Consider the following 27,668-nt stretch of genomic DNA (forward strand, 5'->3'; position numbering starts at 1 on the left):
ATTGCCGTACGTGGCAGTTTGGAAATGAAATGTCCAGTAAGTGGCGCTAAAAGGTTAATCCTTGATCAAGTTTGAAAGTAGTGTACCGCCTACACTAAACTTCACGCTAAATCTAACCAACAGGGTTAACAAAAGCAATTGTGAGATAAAAACACATTTGCCGAAGCAACCATGTCATTTTAGCTTGCTTCTAGAAGAGCTCTTTAAAGCTTTGAGATTGAGATGTTCATTGTAACACTGGTTTCTTGGGACTCATACTGAGCTCTACTAGGTGAGCTACAGAGCAAGTTTACTACATTAGAAATGCCATGTGCAAATGTCAACATGTAACATCATGCACTATGGTAAAAGTGTTTTGAGGTTATAGTATTTTACTGCCACGTGTGTAAATTTGAGCACCTTTCAAATGAGTGTTTGTTGGTTATGCCAACACCTATGACCTACCCACTCCAGTGTTAATACAAAACAGCAAATAAAATATAGAAGAAATAATAAAAACAGAGACTAACAATTCTTAAACCACTATTAAGGCCAATTCACACCACACAGACAAACAGCAACAAACAATAAACAAACCAGTTGGCCGTTGGATTTAGAATTTTATGAAAAATAACTGTCATGTTCACACTGACCCAGCAGAAACCGACAAACACTGATTGAACATGTTCAGTCACATGAAAGCAAATCCCGACCAATGGCAACAGACGCCAACAGGGGTAACACACTGATCCGACAAAACCCAAGAAACGTGTGAAATGGTGTGATGGTATGAATCGGCCTTTAGTTGTAATTCTCCCATTTGATTGTTTGAGTAGCATTCTAAGAGTGCTGATATAGAGTATAACAGCACTGGGATGTGTCTGTTCACAACCACTAAGCTTTTATCAGATCGAACGGTTCTGAGTGAAAGTGTAAAGGGTAGTGGACCTTTTTTTTTTTTTTGAAATTCAGAGCATTGGCATTTTCTTTTACAAACAGATGCAGATGTAATGTTTTAACTTCAGTAAGGACTGGGCTTTTGAAAATAAGAGCTTTTGTGATTTTGTTCACTTCATCATGGCAAAGGCCAAAGTTGAGTTAGGACATGGGAATTTGAGTTTGAGGCAATTATAGAACGCTTTAAGTTGGGGGAGAAGATATATATATATGTCATACTAATCTCATATATGCTGTTCTAGATCTGTGTGTTGCTTGGTGACACACAAAGCTTGTTTCTTTGTCTTCTTTTGGAATTGTTTTTATTGACAGAAGAAATATAGGAACTAACTGGCCAATGTTTATCTAAAACATAAGTTATTCAGTTACAACTTACGTTTATACTTGTTCATAGAACTGTTGTATAAAAGAATTATAACACTTACAATTGTGCTGTAACCCTGAAAATCACTGCAATCTCTATTTGGCTGTAGACACAAGGATGCAGACTGAGTGCCGCAGGTAATCACAGCTGTGCTGACTTAAGCATATTAAGCCTATTGCTTAATTAAAACATAATATACAAGGTGTGTGTGAGTGTGTACTAACACAAGCTTTCACATTTGTGGTAAATGTAGGCTTATACATTGTCCACACATCTTGTGAAATCTTTGTTACAACACACCCCATCTGCTAGCTATGATATTACTAGTTTCTTTTTAGCATGTAGATGAAAACCCTGTATGGATATTGTGTTGATCTATTTATAAACCAGACATTACATTTTTCGTTCTTATTTCTTGGCTAGCAATATGAAAAATTGTATTGCAAGTCAAAATAACTTCTTCATTAGACAGTAAGATGTGTTCTTCCATGTCTGTGATGGCAATGCACTGTTTTACATATTGAAGTGGGCTCTATTTCACTTAGCACCCACATGGCAGAAACCAATCTATGATCGATTCCATCTCATAGTTTGGAGTGATGAGAGAGCATAACAATGCAAGTGCCATGCCATTCTCAATGGATTGGCAAATCAAAAAATGCTGGAATCTCAAAGTCAAATGTAATCACAGTGATACCAAGAAGCACCTCAGACTTGTTTATGCTTGGCATCTCTGGTAACCGCTGCTAGCTTTATTATGTTGTATGAGAACGTCACTTTGATTTGCAAAGCGGTCACTCACTCATGACGTTGGTGGCGGGACGTTCTACACTGCCATTGTTGGTAAGCTGCTCAGACAGATGGATATGCCAAGATTTGTTTAGAATAACAAAAGTTAAAAGGCTTTGGCAGAGCAGAGATGTCTTGAATACTGAAGTTGAGCTTTAATGAATTTAAGGAATCAAAAGTATAAAATGCATTAAAGTTACTCAAACGCTGGGTTTTAGTTTTAGGTTTGTTATAGTCCTTGTGTGCTCATAGGATCTCAGTCTTTTTGTTAAGGTAAAAAAAGAGATATGTTTATATAGCCTTTTATAAAATGGTTAGTTCCTGTCCTTGATTCTGATTGGTCAATAGCTCTGTTTTATTCACAATAAAACACAGCTATGACCGCTTCACCCAACGGTTCTGTGTATCACTACACAACACCCTTAGCAACCACTCTTAGCAACGTAAACTGTATGTTCTCAAATTATATTGTTCATTGAAGGTTACTGTATTATGTAGAAGAGTATTGTGAGAAAAAGATCAAGTGAGCGAGTTTATTACCTGCATTCAGATTTAGCATTTTCCTTCAGGTCAGTCCTAATAAAAAAATCTCATGTATTATCCTGTCTTTTTAACAGTTAAGGGGTTTTCCTGTGACTGACAGCACTAGTCAAAGCATTTGTCAGTTGTGTCTTGTTCAATTCAGCCTTTTCAATGTAAAAGTCTTCGCTACTGACTGACACACTCATAAAGACAGTCTTTGCCACCATCTAATGGCACAATAATGTAACTTCTGTTGCTGTTCACAGTCAGGGACTATTTTTTTCCGGCGGAAGGAATGCTTTAGTGAAAGTTTACTTCATGAAAGTTGCATTGATACATATTTGGCTTTAATATTTGTATAGTGTGGTAACCGTTTTATAAAAGCAATAAGGTACTTGAGGCTATTTCATGATACAGCACAGCCTCTTGTACCTTACTGCTTACATATAGCCTCGACTGTTTGTGTCAAGCTCTATAGTTAAGACATATACCTACTTTACACACATATCCTCAGTATATAAAATATCCTTGCCATGCTTGTAAAGCACTCATGTTATATAAAGTAATACTTGAAGAATTTTTTCTGTTCCAAAACCTAGCGAACTGGCAGTTGCTTTCTAAGATGCCTTTATAACAATATGTGTGAGATGAAACCTCATAACTAATTTGGAACAAACTATATTGGGCAGCACACAAATAATACTCCACATAGGAAACTCACTTACAACTGATTCCTATATAGTTTGCTATATACTGTATAGGGTGCAATATAGTGCAATATAGTGTTGCTAATCTAATGATCCACACAGCTAATGATCATGCACAAGTTGGGCAGCTTTCTATAATTATTGTGAAGCCCTAACATGCATAATACATAGCATCCACAAATATAATATTTTATTAACAGTATTTAATACAGAATAGATTGTACAAATAAAGTTGAGGTATCTTTGGGGCAGCTTAATTAGGTTGCCTACATTTTAGAAGAGACTTCATGTCGGAAGCTTTCCTGTTATGCCTTGCGGCTTCTAAAGGCAGTTTACTTGGAACAGAGCTGTTATATTTCAGTATGTTTTCAGTGTTACTATGTTTACCAGCATGTTAAATTGTAATGAGAAAAGTCTAAATGGATTTATATGGCAGCAGGCAGATTTCTGATGTTCTGATTTGTCTCCATTCACAGCCATTCAAAAGTAGTTATCAACATTTTTGTGAGCAATATAAAAATCATCTATATTTCACTTTATTATGTTTTGCCAGTGAAAGGTTTTCCTGGAGGACTCTTAAAACCGTGAAATAGACTTCCCTCTCTGCTGCCTTTGACATAACATTTCAGAATAGTCAGTAGTGAAGGGCTGTGCATATTCGTGTGGAGCCGTCAACCAATCAAACTTTAGCCAGTTGGTACATCATTCCTGTTGTGATTGGTTCAAAGAAATGTCTCTGGAAATGAGAGCCCATGAGCATGTACGGCACCATAGTACAGGTATAACAGACCTCATTTTACAGATTCATTGTGGTCCTTGTCTTCCACTCTTGAATTAAGGTAACAGATGTTCATTAGCTTATCCTTACTTAGAGCCTCGTTATATGAGGCTTTGGACATAGAGAGGGCTTAAGGCACAGAGATTTGCAGCACAAACTGAGTAAAAGTAAGTCACTTTACAGCATGATACAATGCTTGTATTTATTCAGTGCACTGTAAGTTAGAGACAGCTTCTTTCAAGTAGGTGTTAGTGAATAGTCTACTTTCTTCCTTTCAATGTGTGCTGCCTTCTCGCCTACTTAGTGGTCACCACTTGAAAAAGGAATATGGTAATAGTGTTTGGCAAAGTGTGAAAGCAGAGACCCTGGACTCCGTAGCAGGTCAGCACACCTGATCTTGCATTAACAACCCACATCTACACTTCAAAGGTATAACACAGAACAGCAGTTCTAAGACTGTTTTGAACACCCAATATTGCTAGTATTATTGATTCCTCTGAAATTATGGAGGGTATAAAAGCCCTTTAGTATGTTTTAACATTCATGGGGTTTTCAAAGTCTCAGATAGTGGGCTTATTCTCTGATAAATCTCTGACAAGCTATAGGTACTTGCGAAAAGAATATGGTCTGCATAATTCTAACGGTCTAGGTGTATAACCAGTTTAGACCAATGTGACTAGCCGAGACAGTCTATTGTTTCCATAGCAACTGCTCTTTACTTTAGTGTTTTTGTTGGCTTTCTGTTATTGATGGGCACAACTACTCTGAAAATCTATCATAAAAACGATGGCCACATGATTTTGATTATGATTATGTTTTCTAATCATTTTACCTTTAAATAATATTGATGAAAGAGGGCATACACACATTTAGATGTGATTCCACCAGCATCTCATAATTTTGTTGCTTTTAGAACTTTTAGAACTTTTAGAATGTTTTATTCAACTAACTGTTGTCTATTGTTTAGTTCTGGGAATGATTCTTCATTTTTTAGTGGAAAAAAAAAAAAAAAAAAAAAGAAACAGCTGGAATTTCTTTTTTTTTTTTTTTTTTGGCTTTGCACATAACACTGATGCTATAAAAGCTGAAATTTTTGTAGCACAGGCCACACAATTTTAGCACAAGTATAAAAGATCTGTTACCATCTCTGAAAACAACCACAAGTTAAAAAAAAAATAAAAAAAAAAAACAAGTCTTGTGTCCTGGCACCGGGATCAAGAAGTCATAAAATGTATTCTTATTTGGGGAAAAAAAAAAAAAAAAAATCCAGCTAAGCTATCGCTGCGGAAAAATAAAAAAAGATAGATCCATTTTGACTGATGAAACATGAAGACAATAAACACACGATTACGACAATATCTGGTTTATCCTTGTTCTTCTAGACATCTCGGATATCTTCATAAGAATAGAGTATATTTATAATGCAATGCTAATCGACATAGCCTTTATCACTATAGAATACTATAAAATAATATAATTTCTGCTTCATTCTGTAATGTGAAGCCACGTCAGATCACAAACTTCACACAAACAAGTGGCTCTGTTTCACACACATGCAAAACTCAGACTGTCCTCCAAAAAAAAAAAAAAAAAAAACCCGATAGGTCGTTTTTTCAAGCACCTTATTACGACCTATATTTACGTTTTAAAGTCATGCGCCCTCTAGCTGGTGTAAAAATAATGACAGTGTCGTGTTACGTATGACCGTCGTTGCCATTCAAATGCGTGATCATTTAAATACAATGTGTGGAATTTTTACACGGTCCCTTACCCACCATTTGTCTTATTTCCATTTAGCAAAATTAATTTTTTTATTAATGACTACACCTACCCCAACCCTAAACCTACCCTTAGTGATTTATAGTGCATTTACACGATCCCATATACACAAACCCACGATCGCATATTGTTGCATATTGCAATGCTCTACCATTTGAGCTACGCGAAACCCGAAATATGACATAGATAAAAGGGTACAATGTATTAAAATGAAAGTGTCCTGTTGTCGATAGGGATGCAACTTTAGTAAACGTTCCTATGGGTCGTATTTCAGGGAAGTGACAAACGACCTATATGGGCGTATTGGTTGGAGGACATGTTGGCAAAACTGTATCGCACGTGTGTTTCTGTGGTAAATGTATTAATTGCACAGACCATTTTTTTTCATTGCACTGTACAGCCCTGGTTAACTGGGATTTATAAGCTGATCATATCAGTCTACTTGTAATTTTCAGCTCAATAAAACTTTTAATTTTATTTCGTTTTGGTTTCACACACCAACACCTCACACTTTCAAAAACCACTGCTTTAGCCCATTCTCTCAGGATCAACTCTTGCAGGATAATAATTGCCTTAAATGTAATTATGAATGCAATTATTGAGCAGATGATAAAGTATCAGAGATCTGTCCCATCAAAATCTGCCCAGCATAGTACAGTCCCTGGACTCTGAAACAGCTTTGCACAGCACAATTCTTGGGCAAGGAAAATTTTCTGCCAAAGTCATTTTTCAGTTAAACATAAGATCATGCCAGCTAAGGCAGTCTCACCATTTCTCATCCCCTTTTGAAAAAAGCCTTTCACTGATTGGATTGTTGCTAGAAGTTACACCACTGGCTGTGCTGTCAGTGGACAATATGAATTATCTTAAATCAGTATAAGGGCTTGTGTCAGCAGATCTGACCGGGTTCTTTCTTACCAAATTTGGTAGCTGCACTAGGCCTTGTCCCACAAGCTCCTCTTGTTTGAAAACCAGGTTGAATTACCTATTAAATAACTTACCCACGGGCACAGTGTTTCCCTGAGGCAGAGGAAACAAAACCAGCATGGCATTGAGTTAGTCTGTTAGCTTATTTATTTTGCTTGTATTACTGATAAGGTATTGCAGGTGATGGATAGAGGGGACCATAGCACCCCCAGAGGAAATTGATTGTGGGATGCTGGGATTGCGAGATGTTCTGAGCAAAGATAATGGCAGAATTTGAAGCATGGCATATCAACTAGATTGAGATGTCAGACTAAATAGTGCTGGCAGGGGAACTGATAGGCTTATTTTGCTCAGGGTTTGCTGGCATGGAGGAATGAGCCTTAAACTTTTAATGGCAGAGTAGTCTCGTTGATATAAGTCAAAGTCATGTTGACTAATGCTGTTAACTGGTATGGACAGCACATTTTAAGGTAGAGCTGAATGGTTTTCACTCAAAGATATGGACCATGTTCGGAATGGAATACTTGGTTATTGCCTGCAGAATACTGTGCAGTATTAACAAAATAATTTCCCACATAGACATAAAAAAACAGCAAAGCTATGCATGCACTGAAGTTTTGTTTGGAATACATGTAATGCACATGTAAATGAATATGTGAAACATATTTCAATGTTTAGGGTTAATATAAACAGAATTTTCAGCATCTGAAATCTGATTGGATACATTCCAATCGACGAACATTAGAGCATGTGAACATACCTATTGTTGTCACATTACTCATCACATTGTATATGAGTGATGTCCAGGTATCATCATATAAATAAAAATGGTTATTTTGTGCTTGTAATTCAAGTTTAATGGCCATGCTGTCCTAAATAAAGCACTGGAGCCATGGCCTAGCAGTTAACACCCATGCTTAAAAGAAGCCCATAAATGAAAATTCTGTCATTTACTCACTCTCAACTTCTTCCAAATCTGTATGAATTTCTTTCTTCTGCCGAACCCAAAAGAAAATATTTTGAAGAATGTCGGTAACCAAACAGTTGATGGACCCCATTGACTATGGAAACAATCACAAACAGTCTTTTCAGCCACACAGTATTGTTATTTCTGTGTTACAAATATTCAAATTATCACAAGTACTGAGATAAAAGTTATAGTTCGGATATAAACACTGATGTCTATGGTAGCAATCAAAATAGAGCAAATGACCTATTGAAAGTAACTTGATGCTTCAAATAACGATTGTATTGGTTACATTGTTTGGCCTCTAGATGGCAACAAGTGACATCATTCATTCAAGAGATTGTTCAAAAATGCTGATTCATCCAGTAATTTATGGGTGAGTCATTAAATCATTCATTTAGACCGTTTTTTTTTTTTTTTTTAAGTAATTCATTCAAAAATATTACATATTTTTAAACAGACTGCAGCAATTAATATTTTGTCAGAACCTCTAATAAATTTCATGTTAATTTGTTTAGTTGTCTGTTCAGAATCGTGGGAGAAATGTGATCTCTATTGGGAAAAAAATAAAATAAATAAATAAATCATTCTCAATTTATCCAGAATTGTGCAGCTCTAGGGCACAGGTTTAAATCTAGCTCATTTTTAAATATACGGTTTGCCTTTTTTCCTCTGGTCTATCTTACAAATGGAGAGAAAATTATTCAATATTACATTATGCTAAGTGGCATATATTTGGCAGACTGTCTTCATAACATGCTAATATTTCATTCACACATAGTTTATTACTACAGTCATGATAGAAATCTAGAGCTTCTTTCGTCTGTTCCTCTATCAATTTTCTGAACTCCCTGATGTAGGCAGGGACATCCATCAGTTTTATGCCAGTGCCTCTTTTCATGGCCTCCAGTGAGCTATAAGATGTCTCCAGCAGGTTTCCTGACTTCCCATCAACTTTAGGCACAAGATCTGCCTCAGGTTTACAAATATGTCTTTGTCTAATTCTGCTTCATACCCCACATATTGAGTTGCACTTATGAATATACAAATGCACATTGTCACAGTAATTTCCTGTCAGAACTCTGATGTCTTAGTCATCTTAGATAAAGATGTGATGTACCGGACTCATAGGATTATTCGCTATGCTGCTTGATTTCAAATATAGCCCCAGGCTTCATATAAAAAGCACAAGCTTTTAAAAGGCAGCAGTGTAGTTTCAAAAAAGAGGGTTGGTTAAACCAGTGTTTGAACTGTATATCTCCTCTCAAAAATTTCAAGCTTCCTCTAAATTGCAGCTTTTATTTGGACAACACAAGGCAGAGGCTGGTGTAAATAACAATTGTTATAACTTGTTTGGAACAGAGATTTTCTGATTTGAGGCCAGATTTGTTTGGAGACCAGACAAGCTCTTATTCTCCCCCTCAAGCATGACTCTCTTGCCTCTTTCAAGCATAGAAAATAGTCTTCCTCATAAAAATTCACACTGATAATTAAATATCCCCCATGGCACAGGGTAATAGTGTTAGTACCGTCACACAGACTGAGGTGTGAATAGGTTACTCAATGGCGGGCAGCAGCGCTGTGGCAGAATTTGATTTGGTGCATTGAATTTATTAATTAAACGGTTAAATCTGGTATTCTGGTCACAGTTCCCACCGAGCAGGGCTGATATATGGCTTCTCTCTACTGGTTTGCTATATTATTGAAAGAGATAGAGAGAGTTGGGTCTCAAATCGATAGAACATTAGGATAAATCACGTCAACAATAATAATTGAGCACAAAATCAGCATATTAGAATGATTTCTGAAGGATCATGCGAAAATTTGTGAAAATTCAGCTTTGCCATCACAGGAATTAATTACACTTGAAAATGCAAATAAATGTAGCCTTGGTGAGCATACGAGACTTCTTTCAAAAACGTAAAGAATCTTAAATTAATAAAAAACATTAATTACCCTATTTTGCAGTGTGCTATTATAAACTGAGCAGAAAATAATTCTGTGTAACCTTGAAAATATATTACCTTTTTGTCTTCTGTTGACTTGTGCTGAGAGAATTGTAATTGACATGCATTTGTTAATAGTCAACTTTAATTTGAAATGATTTGTTTGGATCACATACTGTATAAACTGAGACAGAGACATAAATTGTGCATGATCCGGTTGACATGTGACCTGAGACAACCGGTATGAAATTGAGCTGGACAAGGTTTATCAGAGTCACGCAATGGGACCGTAACTGGGAGAGCGACTACAAACTAAAGTCATCCATCTCTCTCAACACAGAGGACATTGCTATGCATGAAAAGGGAAACCATCTCAATCTTGGGAAAACACGCCTTTCTTAGCAGTTCATTTCTTTATCTAGCTGGAGGGCTGTGTTGATATTCCGATACGCTGAGGCTGAGATCTGTGTCTTGTCCCCGGGTGTCTGACATTTCATTCGCTGGTGTCCAAAGCATTGCAGCTGTGAGCTCACTGATGTCTCAAGGCATCACACATACTGAAAGAAGAACAAACATGCCACTGTTAAGACTGCACAGTAAGTCTCTCTCGCTCTTTCTCCGCCTCGCTCTTTGACTTTATACGCACAAACGGGCGAGCACACTTGCACACAAACTCCCACACAAACATACTCAATCTGAAACATTTCATATCTTCAGGACACCCGTATTTTCAAGTGTCACTTGGAGAGCAGAATCCATTTGTGCAGGGCAACATCAACATGACAACATCAAGCGTCTGTATAAAACAAGATGATTTTATACAGGCACTCTAGTGGAGTTTGTTTAGGCCTCTGGGTGTGCAGTAATTGGTTGAACCAAATCTTGGATATTTTTGGGGATATTTACACTTGGTCACTTTTGTACACATTTATACAGCTATCCAGGCATGAAAAAACCTAGCGTAAATGCCCGTTTGGGCCAAAACTGAGATGGACTGCAGTCAGCATGTGGTTTGAGATGTATATAAAATGCAACTCGGCCAAATGTAAATGTATCTGATTGCTCAGGCCACATGCATAAACTCCTTCCAAACTGATACGGATGTTTGGAAGTCCCGCAATCCACACATGAGCAAGCATTCTTGAATGTGACACAACCACAAAACTCAAATAGTAATTCCCATATGGGCCAAACAAATAACTCAACAGAAAAATTTGTTGTTCAACATTAGGGTAACACTTTATTTTAGGGTCTTTTAACTAGTTGCTTATTAGCATGCATATTACTAGAATATTGGCTGTTTATTAGTAATTATTAAGCACATATTAATGCCTTATTCTGTAAGACCTTATTCTACAGTCTTAATCCTACCCAATACCTAAACTTAACAACTAACTTACTAACTATTAATAAGCAGTAAATTAGGAGTTTATTGAGTGAAAAGTTGTAGTTAATAGTGAATACATGTTCCCTATTCTAAAGTGTTACCAACATTAGCATTGTCATTTAAATAAACGCCAAAATATTTACATATAGCAAGGGAATTGTAGATTGGATTTATATTTGTTACCTCTGCCTAGGGTAAATAGAAAGTGCATACACATTACACAGTCTTATACCAATTCAATCAATCAAGATGATAGAGCAATCACTATTTCCACGATACTGACTGTAGTGTGAAGTTAACAATTTTGACCTGCTCTTATAGAAGAATACTAATCTGGGGGGTATAGCAACCTTTATAAATACTTGGGCAATAATTATTAGGATATAAGAGCGAAAATTTGCTTGGCCACAAAGTGCAAAGAAAAAAAAAAAAACAGAATTTCCTGCTCCAGGAAGGGCCACTGTCCCACAGAGCTTAGCTCCAACCCCAATTAAACAAACTTTAACCAGCTAATCAATGTCTGCCTTGGCATGCTATAAACTTCCAGGCAGGGGTGTTGAGGCAAGCTGTAACTAAACTTTGCAGGACAGTGGCCCTCCAGGAGCAGGGCCAGCAGTGGACACTCCTACAATAGTACATGTAGTACACAATAACTACATTGTACCTAACATGTGAGTACATAGTAGATAAAGAAACCTTATATAAAATGGTACATTGATTGCAATTCTTCAAGAGAGTGTCTGAAATAAAGCAATGTAATCAATATTTGTTCACCATGTACATCTGATAGGTCTTTCTGTCTTTAATCACAAGGTCTTTATTTTACTGTCCTGTGCATACTATGTACTTATTGTACTAATTACTGGGTAATAACATGGTAGTAACCCTGAGTCTACACCTAAACCTAATCTTAACTCATGTAGTTCACTTATATTACTTTCTTGGGTAAGTACACTATAAGTGCACAAGAAGTAAGTGCAACCATCTCAAGCTTTTAGTGAAAGCATCTCAACAGCCAGTCACTTGCTCAAGGGAAACTCTAGGAACAAGAAACTAACCACAATTTTTTCAGTATGCTTAGCCTTTAGACCATGGAGTCCTGAAAAATCAAAGTTACATATTGCTGTAATGGGTAGACCGCGTCAGGCAGGAAGAAGTGGCAGCTGGCTGCTAGTAATCCACCGAGACGAGCTATCAGAAAGTTAAGCGAGATTATACGATGTATTACAAATATGCTTAGAGTGATGAGATGAGCTACTTATAAGTCTTGGAGAGGAGCTTTTCTCAAACCTCCACAGGAAAAAGGGATGAAGTATTGGGCTTTAAAATCCATGTGTAATGCATCCCAGTCTGAAGGGTGGGTAAGTTGGGGTTCGGTAGAAGACTGAGAAAAGGCATTGAAGTGCTGAATATGAGGAGCTTAGAAAAAAACCCCACTAAACATCTTCCCGTCAACACGCTGGATTGAGCTTATTCACACTGCATGTCATTTTTCAGGCTTTAAATAGTTTACACAGAACTGGGGGAGGGAAAGGGGGACGGGTTGCGAGTGGAAATAAATTGAAAGGTATTGTGTGGATATGCTGGAAAAAATCTCCCTTCTTAAATGTCAACTTAATGTTGCATGCTGTGAAAGCCCACCTTACTGGCTTTTCTTTAACGGTTGTTTTTGTGTTGGTTGCCAGGGGGCACACACTTAATTCACTAGTTGACTTATTTCGGCATACAAACATGAAATATAATTTCATGTTCTTTAATGCAAGATTTCCCATTGCTAAGACCTCAAGCAAAGGTATACATACAGCACCTTATAACAAACTAACACTTCTATGAGTAAGAGCTCGCTATACAGTACATCTGAAATTCTTTTGGGATGGATCTTTATACCAACTTCAACCATAAAGTAACATTTTCAATAAACCAATCATACAAATGACCCAAAATATATACAAAAGAGTTATAAATACAAAATAGATTTGATATGAGCATGAATTGTACATATAGTGAATGTGATTGAGCTTATCTGAAATAGATGAATGATGAAGCCTTGTAGATTGAGGCCCAAACAAAATCAAATAATCCACACAGCAATTCAAACAAACTGGCAGAAATTAGTCCTTATCCTCATGAGTAGTATCCAATTTAGAGCACACACAACTGTGAGATAAAAAGCAGGCAAAGCAGTCTTTTCAATTGCCGAGAAATGTGACGTTGCAAGGAGGAAGCCATGCTTTCATCTTCCCAAAAAGATCAATAGCTGTGTCTTCTTTCGGAGACTGCGTCCTCCGGGGGTCGCATTTGATGTCTGCATACGTCATCAGGGATGTCTTATTTAAGAAAAGTAACCGTAATAAAATTGACTGTTATTCCCTGCGAGGTGTAAAATACTGTAATTTCTTCTTACTTTGCAATCTAACGGTTACTTTTCTTAAATAAGACCGCCTCGATGACGTATGCGGCCAACAAATGCGACCTCTGGTGGACGCAGCCCCGAAATGAGACGCAGTTTATCTTCTTCTACGACATACCTGTATTTAAACCTAACACACAAGAAGAGTTACGCCCCCTAATGGTGGGTAGTAGGACAACAACATGTTAACATATTTAACATTTTACAACCTGAAGATTTTCAAGGACAAATCCAGTGCCCATTCTCCATAAAGTGTTTAATGGTATGAATTTATTTATTGGCAAATGTTTTTGATTGGCTTTCATTTCTCTCTTTTTTTAGGGCTCTTAAAACAAAAATAGGCGCAACTTTTTAAAGTGCCCCATTATGCTTTTTTAAATATTTTGTTTGATGCAGTAATATAGCTGTTTGTGAATGTAAAAGGTCTCCAAAGTTTGTAAATACAAAGTGCATGACAAATAAAGTTAAATAAAGAACTTTATTCTTTATTCTCCTAAAAAAAAAGAAAAAAAAAAAAAAAAAAAGAATTGATTCTGAACTGCTGAAAAGAGAAAGAAATTCCAGTCTTGCTTCCTGTTACAAAACTAAGTAGAACACCGTCGTTCCTGTTTGTATCACTGTGTATCAAACACTGAAAAAGCCTCCGATCTGAAATTTAGATAGTTTCCAACATGCGCTGTAAGCGGTTGACCAGTCACAACAGACTGGGCCGTTCGACCCTTCAGAGTAGAGTAGTCTCGTGGAAAGGAGGGGTTTAGAGAGACTAAATCTTAGAACAAACCATTTTCAGACTCTTTGAGAAATGAGCTGATGCTCATATAAACACAATAAGGCACCAAACCGAAAATGCACTATTTAGAAGATGTGTGAAACAGACCTAATCCTGCAATACCTGCATCATTTTGAGATCTCCCAACAGAAACTTTAAAAAGTTGTTTAATGCCAGTTTTAATGCAGAAAAAAAGAAATCAATACCTTTATTGTGGTCTTGAATAAAATGAGCCTCAGGACATTTCATGGTTTAAACAGAGGAGACCAAGGACGAGGCAACTTTCAGGATCATTTCCTGGGTCAGGGTATGGTTATGATTTACACTCTCTGTTCACCCTCAATTTGGTTTAATTTATTATGGGTTACTGCTGACTTTATAACAGCTTGTCTTTGTGAGATGCCCCAGATTTCGTCATTCTGGTCTACATACACTAATGTTTCACCCACGTAGTTGGATACCAGTGGGGGCTAACTGCAAAAAACCTTAACATCCTGGTTGTATCCATTACCTTGTCGTGCATATATGTTAGTCACATTACAATTTTTCCAAGGCAACCAACAGAAAACAAGATACATGCAGTAAGTCATAAGCGTTATTTGTTTACACAGAACCTTAAACTTAAGCTAGCCAGACTATTATATTGCTGCCTTGCAAGCAGTAGTATTTCCTTCTGGAAATGTAAATCTGGTTATTTAATCTCTTGCAGTGTATTGAACAAACACACAATATACTTATTACATCCTAAGTATTACCGCAATCCAATCGATACAAATAAACCAGAAAGATGCAATGTGTCAAGTCAAATGAGAATTCAGTTTCGCTTATTTTGTCATGATAAGGATTTACTGTGTTATCTAGAACTGTGTTATCCTACCACTGAGATTTATATTCAGCATTTCAGGTAGGGGTCACCAATACTGAACTACATTAAGACTATTTATTTATTGTATTCTGTATATATTATTATATATTATATTCAGACTCTATGGATATGGTACTGTAGAATAAATCCTTATTATGCATTAAAATTTGATTGAATTGACAACATTAAGGTCGCAACTGTTCATTGTTTGACATAATATACACATTCCCATAATACAGTGAATGTTTGCAGCCCAGCATGGTTGTCTGCAAGAACTGTGGCATTACAAAAGAATATGTGGTATTTAAATAAATAAAATGCAATATGTGAGGCTGATTTTTATTACTTTTGTGGCCTTCCTTCAAAAGGAAGTACATTATATTTCTAGGTTATTTTATTATCCAGGGAACATTACTGATCCCAAGTAACATCTCTTTCCGACATGCAGCTCATAGCAAGAAGAGAGACAGTGCATTGAACCCAGCGGTCCCCCTCAAATTGCAGAACCTAGATAAGTGGACATGCCCATGGGCCTCAAGCAAGAGGTACATAATAACAACATGGAGGAATATGATAAGCTCTTATCTGAGGGGCACTTGTCCCAAACCTAGTGGAAAATGTGATTACACCTCTCTAGCAGGAGAATCAAGAGTGTAAGGTAGTCATAAAAAAAGTATACTTGCCTCTTGAACACAGATCTATCTTGCTAAGGCTATGTCTCATGTTAGGTCTTGCACTGAGTTCTTGGAATGCGAAGTCAACTTTGCAGTTGTATTAGAATCTGTAAATAATAATGGTGTATGATCTATTTCTGAGAGCTAAGAGCAAAAGTTAGCTGTTTATCTATGTAATAACTATGTAATAAATATTTTATTACACAGTTACTACATAGCATAGATAAAAAAAAAAAAAAAAAAAAACAATGATTGGGTTTAAAATAATATTATAAATGCATGTCCAAGGGAGATAGCATGTCTGTACATGTTCAGTATCTATTTCCCTGAGGATGTTCCCTTATATAAGCTGCCTTGCTGTGGAACTAGCTTTACATCAGTATTCTTGGGACCATCGTGAGCAGAATGAACCTTCATAAAATGTAATAGTGTGAACCAATACACTTCATGTTATTGATTCTGTTCAAAGGGATCTCTTTAGATGTCATGACAACAGCAATTTTTATTTATTGTCTGACTTCATAATATTAGAGCTACAGTAGTATCAAATTCACATAATCTGGTGCACATAAACCATGCATGTGCTTTAACCTTATCTTTACCTTTACATGTAGTGGTCAAACGATATTGATTTTTTGATGGCTGATGCTGACATGAATCAAAATCTGGAAAGGAGTGGTTTTGATGCAAGTTGTTTTTATTGTCGCTTATAACAAAAATATTTTATTTGAACCCATAAAATGCAGACCCTGTTGTAAATAATAGAGAATAATCACTTTTTAAAATTGTTATGTCATTATAACCCTTTAGCAGTGTTTTAGAGAGCAGAGTGTCTGATGCACTTATACCACTTTTTCAGTATTTAATATATATATATATATGTCTTTCTGACATGCAGCTCATAGCAAAAAAATAAAATAAAAATAAAGACAAGGTAAAAATAATTTCACATACAGCAACAGTGAAAATGACATGAATATGACATAGTGGCCAACTGGATATAGTGCAGCACAGTTTGAATTCAAGGGTGTAAAGGTTGTCGCACATGCATGTCCATTGACAGATGAACTCTCCTGTCTGAATTCAATTCGCATGGGCCGACCGTCGCGCACTGAGTACACACGTTTTTGTGCAGACACATTTCGTGAATCAGAGGCTTTTCTGTGTAGTCCTTGAAAGAAGCACCGCAGCTGCAGCGCAGATTTCCTATAGCACACTGAGTTTGGCCATTCGGCAAGTCATTTTTACAAAAGGCTGGCATTTAAATGGCTATATAATATATATCTCATTAAACACTAAAACTCAGATACTCTCTACCACCTGCATGCAAAAAAAAAAAAAAAATCTTGGTTCTGCATGAATCACACTGGCGAAATTCACCAAAAAGTGATGCCTTTGCAGCACAATACGGTATATTTAATTTAAGGGGGTTTCACATTAAAAAGGACTTAACATAATTAGGTTAAAAACATTAATTCTGTTGTTGGCCATATTGAAAACTATAGATTTTTTGAACATTAATCTAATGAAGGATTTTGTACTATACCTCATCCTGAAATCAAATCAAACAGAATTTCCAGAAACTCCTTTTGGACCAGTAAGTTGGAAAAGCTTACAGTGTTTTTTGTTTTTTTGTTTGTTTGTTTGTTTTTTGCATGCAAAAAAAAAAAAAAAAAAAAAGCGTAATGGAAAGTGTGACATTTTGTGCGAGTGTGAAGGATTTTCCTGATGATTTTCATGCAATTCTGTACATGTAATTTTGATGTGAGGTACTGTTAACCAGTGCAACAGTGCTGCTTACACTATGCCACATGATAACTTCATAATAGCTTCATGCTATGAAACTTTTGTATGCCTCCAGAGTTGAGGAAAATAACATCTATGTTTCTTAGCTCAGCCAGTGTAACTTATTGAACAGAGGCGTGAAGGTTAGCCCAGGTTACTTCTATAATAAGAGTGGGCTTGTTTTTTTGTCAGGTGGCTGAGCAACTCCCATTTTGTGTTTGGATTTGTGCGGCAGCCTGCTCTGAAAGCACTGACCCTCATAAAGCCTCTGTATTGACGCAGGCAAATTGAGGCTGTCTACAGACCATGTGGAACAGACTGTTCTTTCAGATGTGCCATTCTCAGTATTCTTGCTCATTGGGTGCCTTTCTAGTCATTTTTTTCTTTTCTTTTTTTTTTTTTAGAAACTACTCATTTTAAATCGTTTTCAACATTATTTTTATGGATGCTCTGAACGATTGTTATCGGCTGATAATCATATTCTATGACTCGATCGGTATGGTGGCAGACACACTGTAATAAATCTCAAATATATTTTGTTTCTTTTTGCATGAGTTTTACTTACTCCCAAATATTGAGAAAGTTTTTTTCTTTTTTATTTCATGATAAATCCAGTTCAGCTGACTAAAAAAAAAAAAATTTTTTTTTTTACAATGCATAAGGGGAAACTCACTAAATATGTAAATGTGGAATATTTTTTCCCCTCATATTATCAAAAATTGGTATCATTGGAATGGAACCAGTCATCCATCAAAGGAAGATGCATCTTAGAATTTTCTCACTGTGACTGTAAAACAAAGATGCATGCAAAACAGACGATGTGTAATGATATGGAACACACTGTTATGGAAAATCTGTCTTTTTTTAAGTTTAATCTAGTGTTAATGGATGATATTTCAACATTTGTTCTCTTGAGACTCAGCAACAGAGTACTCAACTCAAGAGCCTCTTTTAGCCAAACAGAGGTGTTTGTTTATTCTGAATTCAAATGTCAGAGTCTGTCACTAAGCGCTTTACAGCGTCTTTCCTCATTTATCTCTAAAGTCTCTTTAAAAAGGTCAAATCCCTTCATTAGATGCTGGTGCTTTTAGATATTTCAAGCAATTTGTACTGTTTGATTTAATTGTGGGTATTCATCTACCTCAAAAAATAAATGTTTTCTTTTAAAGTCATTTTTAATTTTTTGTTTTGGTGTTTCATAAATGCATTTAAGTGCAGGTCAACCCTTTTATGTCACTTCAGTTCACATATCACTAAGCTTGAGTTAAGGATTCAAACATATGTTTCCTAGAATGAACAATGGCTGATTTTTGATTATTCCCTGCAAAAAAAGATTGCATCATATATACATGCAAATACACACACACATAAGTTCTATTTAAAGAGCTGTCAATACCCAAGCCATCTGATGTCGCTTGCATGACTGCACTGACTTGAAGCCGAATAGGGAATACGCTTCACATGTGATGCGGTAAACTGGTGTGAAGGAAATAAAAAAATAACACTAGCTAGACTTGAGCAAGCGTGCTGCTAATCCAAATCGGAACATATGGAAATTGTTGATGCCTCAGAGCAAAAAGAAATGCAAATGGATTAGTATGGAAATTGCTTTCCAAATTGTCATGTTTTGCTCTTATCGGCATCCTCGCTGGAATTATTTGATAAACTAGGATCACAAACAAACGTTCTAACCCTGATGTTTGGATAGCATGAAATTTTTGTCATTATTTACTCACCCCCATGTTGTTTTTGGATGACACACAATGCATTCTTTGGAACACAATACATGAATACACAAAATCATGACCATTCTTTTCCAGGAAGTAAATGAGGACTGACAAAAAATGCATAATAATACTATAATAAATTTTTGTACATATGATTCATGTGATATGTTTTTCTGAAGCTACTGTATACAATAGTGATTGTGTGAGGAACAGGCCAAAATGTACTTCAGTTGGTTTATAACCGCTGCAAGTGGAACATTTAGTCTCAAGACTCTTATCAGTTCAGTTCATGGTGGGGGGAAAAATAAATAAATAATTCAGGCTAGTTTTATGAACTGGATCAATCAAGGCATTGAAAAGATCTGACTCAATAAAGTTAATAAAATAATCTGTTCATAAACCAGATGTTTCTCTCATGAATATGCCAAGGAGACCTTGGATGGATGTCCTTGGAAGATTTTCAGTGAATAATTTCTCAAATTTCTTTTCTTTACTCAAAGCTATTGTATGTATTCAGCCCTCAAAAAAGATATAAGGCCAGGAAGACTTTATATCACTTTGTGTGTGTGTGTGTGTATGTGTTCTTGTATACATGGTTTATGAGGACACTTCCTGCTTAAAAAAAACTGTGTTGTTTTTTTTAAATTCAAAAAATTCAGACAGTTTTCTGTGATGGGTAAGTTTAGGGGTAGGAGTAGTGTAGGGGGATAGAATGTGCAGTTTGTACAGTATAAAAACCATTACGTCTATGGAGAGCTTGCAAAGGTGGTTTGGGTCGATTCTTCTTGACTGTTATTAACGGCTCAAACTGATATAGTAAAAGTGACGCCATAGTGTAATTAGAATGTTACATTTCCGACACGCAGTATAAGTGGTAGACCAATCACAACAGAAAGGGGCTGGCTGACCAATCAGAGTAGACTGCGCTGTTCAGAAGGTATGTTTTAAAGGTGCAATGTGTACATTTTAGGAGGATTAATTGACAGAAATGCAATATAATTTACATAACTATGTTTTCAGTGGTGTATAAAGACCTTACATAATGAACCGTTATGTTTTTATTACCTTAGAATGAGCCATTTCTATCTACATACACCGCAGATCCCCTTACAGTTACCATTTTGCGCCGGCATGTTTCTACAGTAGCCCTAAATGGACAAACTGTTCTACAGAGCGCGTTTGCTTGACTAGCTACTCTCTGCTGTCTTAGACGACGACATATTTGTCCTGTGTTGGCCACCGTAGCTTCTCTATATTGCAATTCACTTATGCCGCTATAATTTACACACTGCAGCTTTAAAGAAACTGATAAAACAGAGCATTCAGACAGATTTTAAAAACAGATGCTGCAACAATATAAATTTATAAGATTTTTTTATTATTATTAAATCATGTAAATATATTCTAGTAGCCTCCCTAAACAAAATTATGAACCTATAAATTAACATAATCGGGGGCCCTTTATTTCAAAGAATATTTATTTTCCCAAAGGCAAAAACATTCATACAAAGTAAGAAGATTATTTATTACATCATACCATAATATATATGTATATAGCCAGCATGTGTTCTGCACATCAACACTCTGGTGTGATGAAAAAATATTAATTAAACAAAATTGTTTCTTTTACTTTTTTATTTGAGATGTGTTATTTTCTTTTATACAAACTGAACAAAACAGGTTTAGACCAAAAAAAAAAACCTTTTTTAAATAAATCACACAGTCATTTCACTTTTTTTAAGTGTAGAATATGGAGGTTTTGAAGGTTGACAGCCCCAGTCCTGACCCACCTTGTATCATATTGAAAAAAAAAAAAAAATAGACAGTATTTTCTCAAAAAATCATTAAGTTTTAACATGAGGATACTTGCCCTAGAAATTATGTTCTATGTAAGAAAGAAAGAAAGAAAAAGAAAGAAAGAAAAAGAAAGAAAGAAAGAGAAAGAAAAAGAGAAAGAAAGAGAGAGAAAGAAAGAAAGAAAATGAGAGGCTGAGCATTATTACACAAGCGGTAGAAAGATAAGAATTCATACATAGAAACAGGATATTACTGGAGCTCTCTCTTATTATTGGTCTCATCATCTGGAATGACATCCTCCCTCTTTCAAATAAACATTTCTTGGAAATGAGGGTGTTTTTGTTTGTCCAGCCATCAGAAGTGAAGAGACTCTCTCCAGTGAGGTAGAAAAATTATGGCACATTACACTGCGTCCAACTATACAAAAGAACAGAAAAAAAAAAAAAAAAATAAGAATAGTAATATAAACAAGCCGTGAGCTTTCAAACACATTCCCTCCACCTCAGATGTACAACATGTCATGTTCCATTATAGTGGGAGCGTGTTGATAGACAGGCCATCTGACATTGTGGAGTATGCTATATACTCTATAATGAATGAACATAAATCTTATTGTGACCACAAAGCTGCATTTTGCTGTAAAAACCCCTGCTGTAAAAAATTATTATGTAATTTCATAAATAAACTTTATCTGAACTTACTGGGGATTCAAATGGTATCACACTGCTGTAGAAGCAAAATGGATGTCAAAGCAAAATAAATCACCGTTTTAAAGATAAAACACCCTTAAATATAAACACCCTGGCATTTAAGTGTAGAAAGCAAGAACATTTAGGCAGTAGTTTTTACATGTATGCCTTGTTGAAAGACAATAATTGTGATATTTTTTTTCTGCTTTTTTGTTGTAGACTGAGAGCTTTTTGTTGAATACTAAGGTGTAAGCCTGCTGTCTGAGAGCATTTGAAATCAAGGCTGCGAGAAGGAACCATATGGCACAAAACACAATATAGGTAAGAATGATGTACTTGTTGATGTGGAAGTGTGCATGTATTCACACTCTTTGATTCAGCCAATTTACATCTGTATCTGCCAATTTTACATGCTTTACCTGACCTTTTTATTTTATGATACTGATGAAGAAAGGTGGAGAGATATTAGCTGGTTAATACATTGTTCAGTAGTTTTTTGTTGTTTGTCATACTACTACATACATACACTAATGACTAACTAGAATTAGTGTTTAAGGTAGGGTTTCTTTCTTTCTTTCTTTCTTTCTTTCTTTCTTTCTTTCTTTCTTTCTTTCTTTCTTTCTTTCTTTCTTTCTTTCTTTCTTTCTTTCTTTCTTTCTTTCTTTCTTTCTTTCTTTCTTTCTTTCTTTCTTTCTTTCTTTCTTTCTTTCTTTCTTTCTTTCTTTTCTTTCTTTCTTTCTTTCTTTCTTTCTTTCTTTCTTTCTTTCTTTCTTTCTTTCTTTCTTTCTTTCTTTCTTTCTTTCTTTCTTTCTTTCTTTCTTTCTTTCTTTCTTTCTTTCTTTCTTTCTTTCTTTCTTTCTTTCTTTCTTTCTTTCTTTCTTTCTTTCTTTTCTTTCTTTCTTTCTTTCTTTCTTTCTTTCTTTCTTTCTTTCTTTCTTTCTTTCTTTCTTTCTTTCTTTCTTTCTTTCTTTCTTTCTTTCTTTCTTTCTTTCTTTCTTTCTTTCTTTCTTTCTTTCTTTCTTTCTTTCTTTCTTTCTTTCTTCTTTCTTTCTTTCTTTCTTTCTTTCTTTCTTTCTTTCTTTCTTTCTTTCTTTCTTTCTTTCTTTCTTTCTTTCTTTCTTTCTTTCTTTCTTTCTTTCTTTCTTTCTTTCTTTCTTTCTTTCTTTCTTTCTTTCTTTCTTTCTTTCTTTCCATTTATTATCCAACGGGTAGACCAGGATTATTACATCTGTGATTAGCACTAGAGAGCAAATTACAACAATATTCCCCCAACCCCCCCTTCTTCTGGGACTGGGAATTTATTTTTACTGCTCTTCTAGACATGGAATGTGACTGGAATATGTATATGTAATGAAATATGAAATGGGATATGTAATGGTCCATGTCTGGTTGCTTTAGGTAGGATCAAGATTGAAGAATTGTTCTCCCCTTGTAGTAGCTGTAGGAAATATGTTATCATATATCTATAAACTGTTCAAAAGTACCTTTACTAGTAATAATATTTCGGAAATATTATTAGTTTATACCTATACTATACATGTGCCTGGGAAAACTCAATTTATGAAAGCAATTCAGAATATACAGTAATCTGTTTCACACATTTTTTTTTATCTGCATCTGAAAGCATTTCTACAACAAAAAGTCAATGACGTAGTATCCCTCTTCTCACATCACTGTAAAGTTATCTATGAATTTATAATATAATGTATATTTTGATCCACATAGTATAATGATATTTTGATCCACATAATTTTCCACATAGAAAAATTTGTGACAGGACAATTTATTTTTCATATTCACCCAGAGATGGAATGCTATGTACAGTAAAATATCGAGCCATATGGCAATTTAGCATTGGTCCCTTCAACTTACTAAAGATGAAAGAAAACTAATCAAAGATAAAAGTCACTGGGAGCAATGGCAGAGTTTACCATCAAATGCAATAGACATTTTCAGAAAGAATATCTGTCTGCATGTAGCTTTGTCTCACTGCATTAATTTTTCAAAAGAGGTATACACAGATGTTAAGCCATATATTTGTTTTTCTTTTCTTTTTCTTTATCAGTGTGATTGTTGTGATAAAAATGTTTGGGATACTGAGGGAAACTATAATGTAGCAAACTACATATATTCAATTACAAATAAGTTGAGTACACATGCTCAGTTAAGTCATCTCATATATATATATATTTGCTCCTAACTGTGTCCATATTGCAGGGTTTATTATCATACTAGGTCTTCTATTAAATTCGAAATTGTATTCTAATCTTCTTAGGGTGCGTTCACACTTGTAGTTCAGTTTGTTTGGCTCGTTTGGTCTGGACCAAAAAACAAACAAACAAAAAATATTTAGTCCTGGTCCGATTAGCGTTCAGATTGGCAATTTTATCACCGAACCAAAAGATACCGAACCTAAAGGCATAGTGATACGTTCGCAACCTGATTGGTCAGACTCGGATTTTATGACGTATTGCCTATTTTGAGACAGAACTTACCGAAGATCCAAAACAATTCTGTATGCTGAGATAAATGCGCTTGTGTGTGTGTAGCCTGCATATGATGGTATTTTGGCCAGCTGGGAACTCATGAAGAGCTTATAAAATGTGTAAAGGAGTCAAAACAGAGGCGGGAATCCCTCCGTCACACACACAAACGATCTGCTGCGTGGAGACGCGCGTCTGTTGTTCTTAAAAGATGATATTTGTAGTTATAAAAGAAAATGTAAGAATGCTACAATTGTCACTGGTCTCCCTGCTATTTATTGTATAGCAGGAACAAAAGCTAAACTTTTGTATTCTCCATCAGTTCATGTGTCCTGTCATGGTAGTTTTTTGGTAATAATGTAACATGACACATTACTGAAGTGCACATAGCATGAGAAAATGTGACACTTGGCTTCTTCACTTTTTTTGTGCCCGTCAACTGTCAGAAAAAAGCCTGTTGAATATTCATTGCGACTGAAATAACTGCAGTGGATTTTTCACTCTGTTCTTTCAGTTCAGGGGATTTTTATTTCATAATCAGAGATGTGATCAATCATTTTATATTATTTCAGTTCTTTTTAATACATTTTAATGACAAGATGGGATATTCAATGCCACATACATTTTTACCCCTAGAGCATTGTGTCTATGTTTTGAGTATACCTATCAAATTAAATTGTTTTGCTGTTTGCTGTTCTCGGTTTGCATCGTCGCTCCAAACTACAAAAGTTTTATGCTATGACAGATCTATCTTCACGTCAACAGATGCACCATCAGGGAAAACAACACAGAGTTTCTCAAAAGTATCAACATACCTACAAAGAAGCTTTTAGAGCTATATATATATATATATATATAGTATGTATATATAAACTACTTTCATCAGTAGTCCTTAACAGCTAAACTTTTAATGTTTATTTTTCCAAGAATACATTCTTCCGCTTCTCTGTGGCAAATTAGCTTGTGCAGGCACAAACAGTGTCAAAACAAATGTGTTGCATTCAGCTTATAAGCAGAGCAGAAAGTTCTTGATTTTTTTCTTATGTTTTGAAGAACATAGAAATGACCTGGGTGGGCACAATTTTCTTTAAGGATGTGTATGTAATAGCTGGAGAAATTTATCTGTAACTTCATATATATGATAAAAGTTCATGTGGTCCAGTACACTATCATAGCTGCAAAGTTAACAGACATGAACTAAAAGCCACAAATTGCACCTTTTCCCTTAAATAGTAGTAAGCTACACTATATTGCCAAAAGTTTTGGGACGCCTGCCTTTATGTGCACATGAACTTTAATGACATCCCATTCTTAATCCGTAGGGTTTAATATGGAGTTGGCCCACCCTTTGCAGCTATGACAGCCTCTAGTCTTCTGGGAAGGCTTTCCACAAGGTTTAGGAGTGTGTTTATAGGAATTTTTGACCATTCTTCTAAAAGCGCATTTGTGAGGTCAGGTACTGATGTTGGATGAGACGGCCTGGCTCGCAGTCTTCGCTCTAATTCATACCAAAGGTGTTCTATCGGGTTGAGGTCAGAACTCTGTGCAGGCCCGTCAAGTTCCACCACACTAAACTCGCTTATCAATGTCTTTATGGACCTTGCTTTGTGCATTGGTGCGCAGTCATGTTGGAACAGGAAGGGGCCGTCTCCAAACTGTTCCGACAAAGTTGGGAGCATGAAATTGTCCAAAATGTCTTAGTATGCTGAAGCATTAACTGTTCTTGAGCTAATCTGAGGGTCACACGAAGTTTGGAGGTCTGTAGCTATTGACTCTGCAGAAAGTTAGCGATTTCTGCGCACTGTGCGCCTCAGCATGCGCTGACCCCGCTCTGTGAATTTTTCGTGGCTGAGTTGCTGTTGTTCCCAATTGCTTCCACTTTGTTATGATACCACTAACAGTTGACCATGTAATATTTAGTAGTGAGGAAATTTCACGAATGGACTTATTGCACAGGTGGCAACCTATCACAGTACCACGCTTGAATTCACTGAGCTGCTGAGAGCGACCCATTCTTTCACAAATGTTTGTAGAAGCAGTCTGCATGCCAAGGTGCTTGATTTTATACACCTGTGGCCATGGAAGTGATTGGAACACCTGAATTCAATGGTTTGGAGTGTGTCCCAATACTTTTGGCAATATAGTGTATTTCTGAGAAATGCTGTTGAAAGTGGATTTGACTGAGCACCACAACACATGTTTAGCCAGTCAGCAGTAGGGAATGTGTCCACTCATGATGGGGAAGGAGAGAGAGTGAACAAGAGGGAGATTTGAATTGAAGCAAGACTGTAGAAAGAGAGACGGCTGAGAGACATTACAAAAGAGAAAAATATCAATGGAAAAAGAAGGGTTATGATCAGGCAAGAGCTTTAGGACCCACATTAATATTAGAAAAGCTTTCCAGCGCTGGAGAGACCTAAGTGGGAAGACCTGAAAACGGACCAGAGGTTGCGTTGTTTCTGCTCCATTGGTTTTGCATTTGCAACCCTCTACAGACACATTGAAGCTCGAGTCGCCATTGTCTAGTAAATTTTTATTTTACTCGACAGACTTTTTACGCGAAATGCTATTCTATATAAATATAATATAAAATATAAATTTCAAACATTATTAAACACAAGTAAACAGTCTGTAATAAAACAAGAACAAATAATCAAACTATAAGCAATAGCACAAAAAAACACAAAATAACAGATTGAAATGAAAAAAATTATGTTTTATTAACAAAGTTCGGGAGGAACACATTCAAATAATCTATCCAATCAACATGGCATTCCAATCAGCAATCAGCAATCAACACATCTACCCAATCAGCATGAGTGGAGGCCTATATGTACACAGTCGACTCATCTATGTTCCTCGACAGTTTTCAGCATCCCTCCACCGCTCAACAATGTATTGTTTCTTCACCTGCGCCTGCATTTGGTCCTTTCCTGTCCTTGACTGGTTAAACTTTCATGGACTATGAGCACATACACCTACGTGGAAACCTTTGAGAATGAATGGCAATATTTAAGCAAAGAACCAGCACATTTTAAGGCTTGAGATTTAATATGCGTGCATTTTGCACTTATCTAACCTTCAATTCACAGTGCAGTGAAAACAACTGCATATAGGCTATATTTACCACTGACTGTGAATGCAATTGTACATTTGGCAGACACTTTTATCCACAGAAACTTATGGTATACATATTTATCAGTTCAGTAAATCCACTAAAAGAAGCTAAGATACATACATGTGGGAGCTGTGGAAAAACATAAGGTTATTGTCTGCGGATAGCACCTGGCTTCTAAAAAACTCAATGGCATATTTATAGCCGACACTCCCTAACCTAAGACTGCATTAGGGATTTGGAAATGCGCTA

General features: G+C 36.0%; 1 protein-coding gene across 1 annotated transcript in view; it reads left to right on the forward strand.

Annotated features, from left to right (window-relative positions):
- The window catches only part of LOC127499141 (leucine-rich repeat and fibronectin type-III domain-containing protein 2), a 121,252-nt gene that overhangs the window by 65,279 nt on the left and 28,305 nt on the right, over positions 1–27,668 (forward strand). Inside the window, exon 3 of the mRNA XM_051869300.1 lies at positions 22,038–22,139. The gene's annotated coding sequence lies outside the window, so the exon portion shown is untranslated. The remainder of the gene's footprint in view (positions 1–22,037; positions 22,140–27,668) is intronic.

The sequence above is a fragment of the Ctenopharyngodon idella genome, chromosome 17 (genome assembly GCF_019924925.1).
Source record: "Ctenopharyngodon idella isolate HZGC_01 chromosome 17, HZGC01, whole genome shotgun sequence".
Taxonomy (NCBI): domain Eukaryota; kingdom Metazoa; phylum Chordata; class Actinopteri; order Cypriniformes; family Xenocyprididae; genus Ctenopharyngodon; species Ctenopharyngodon idella.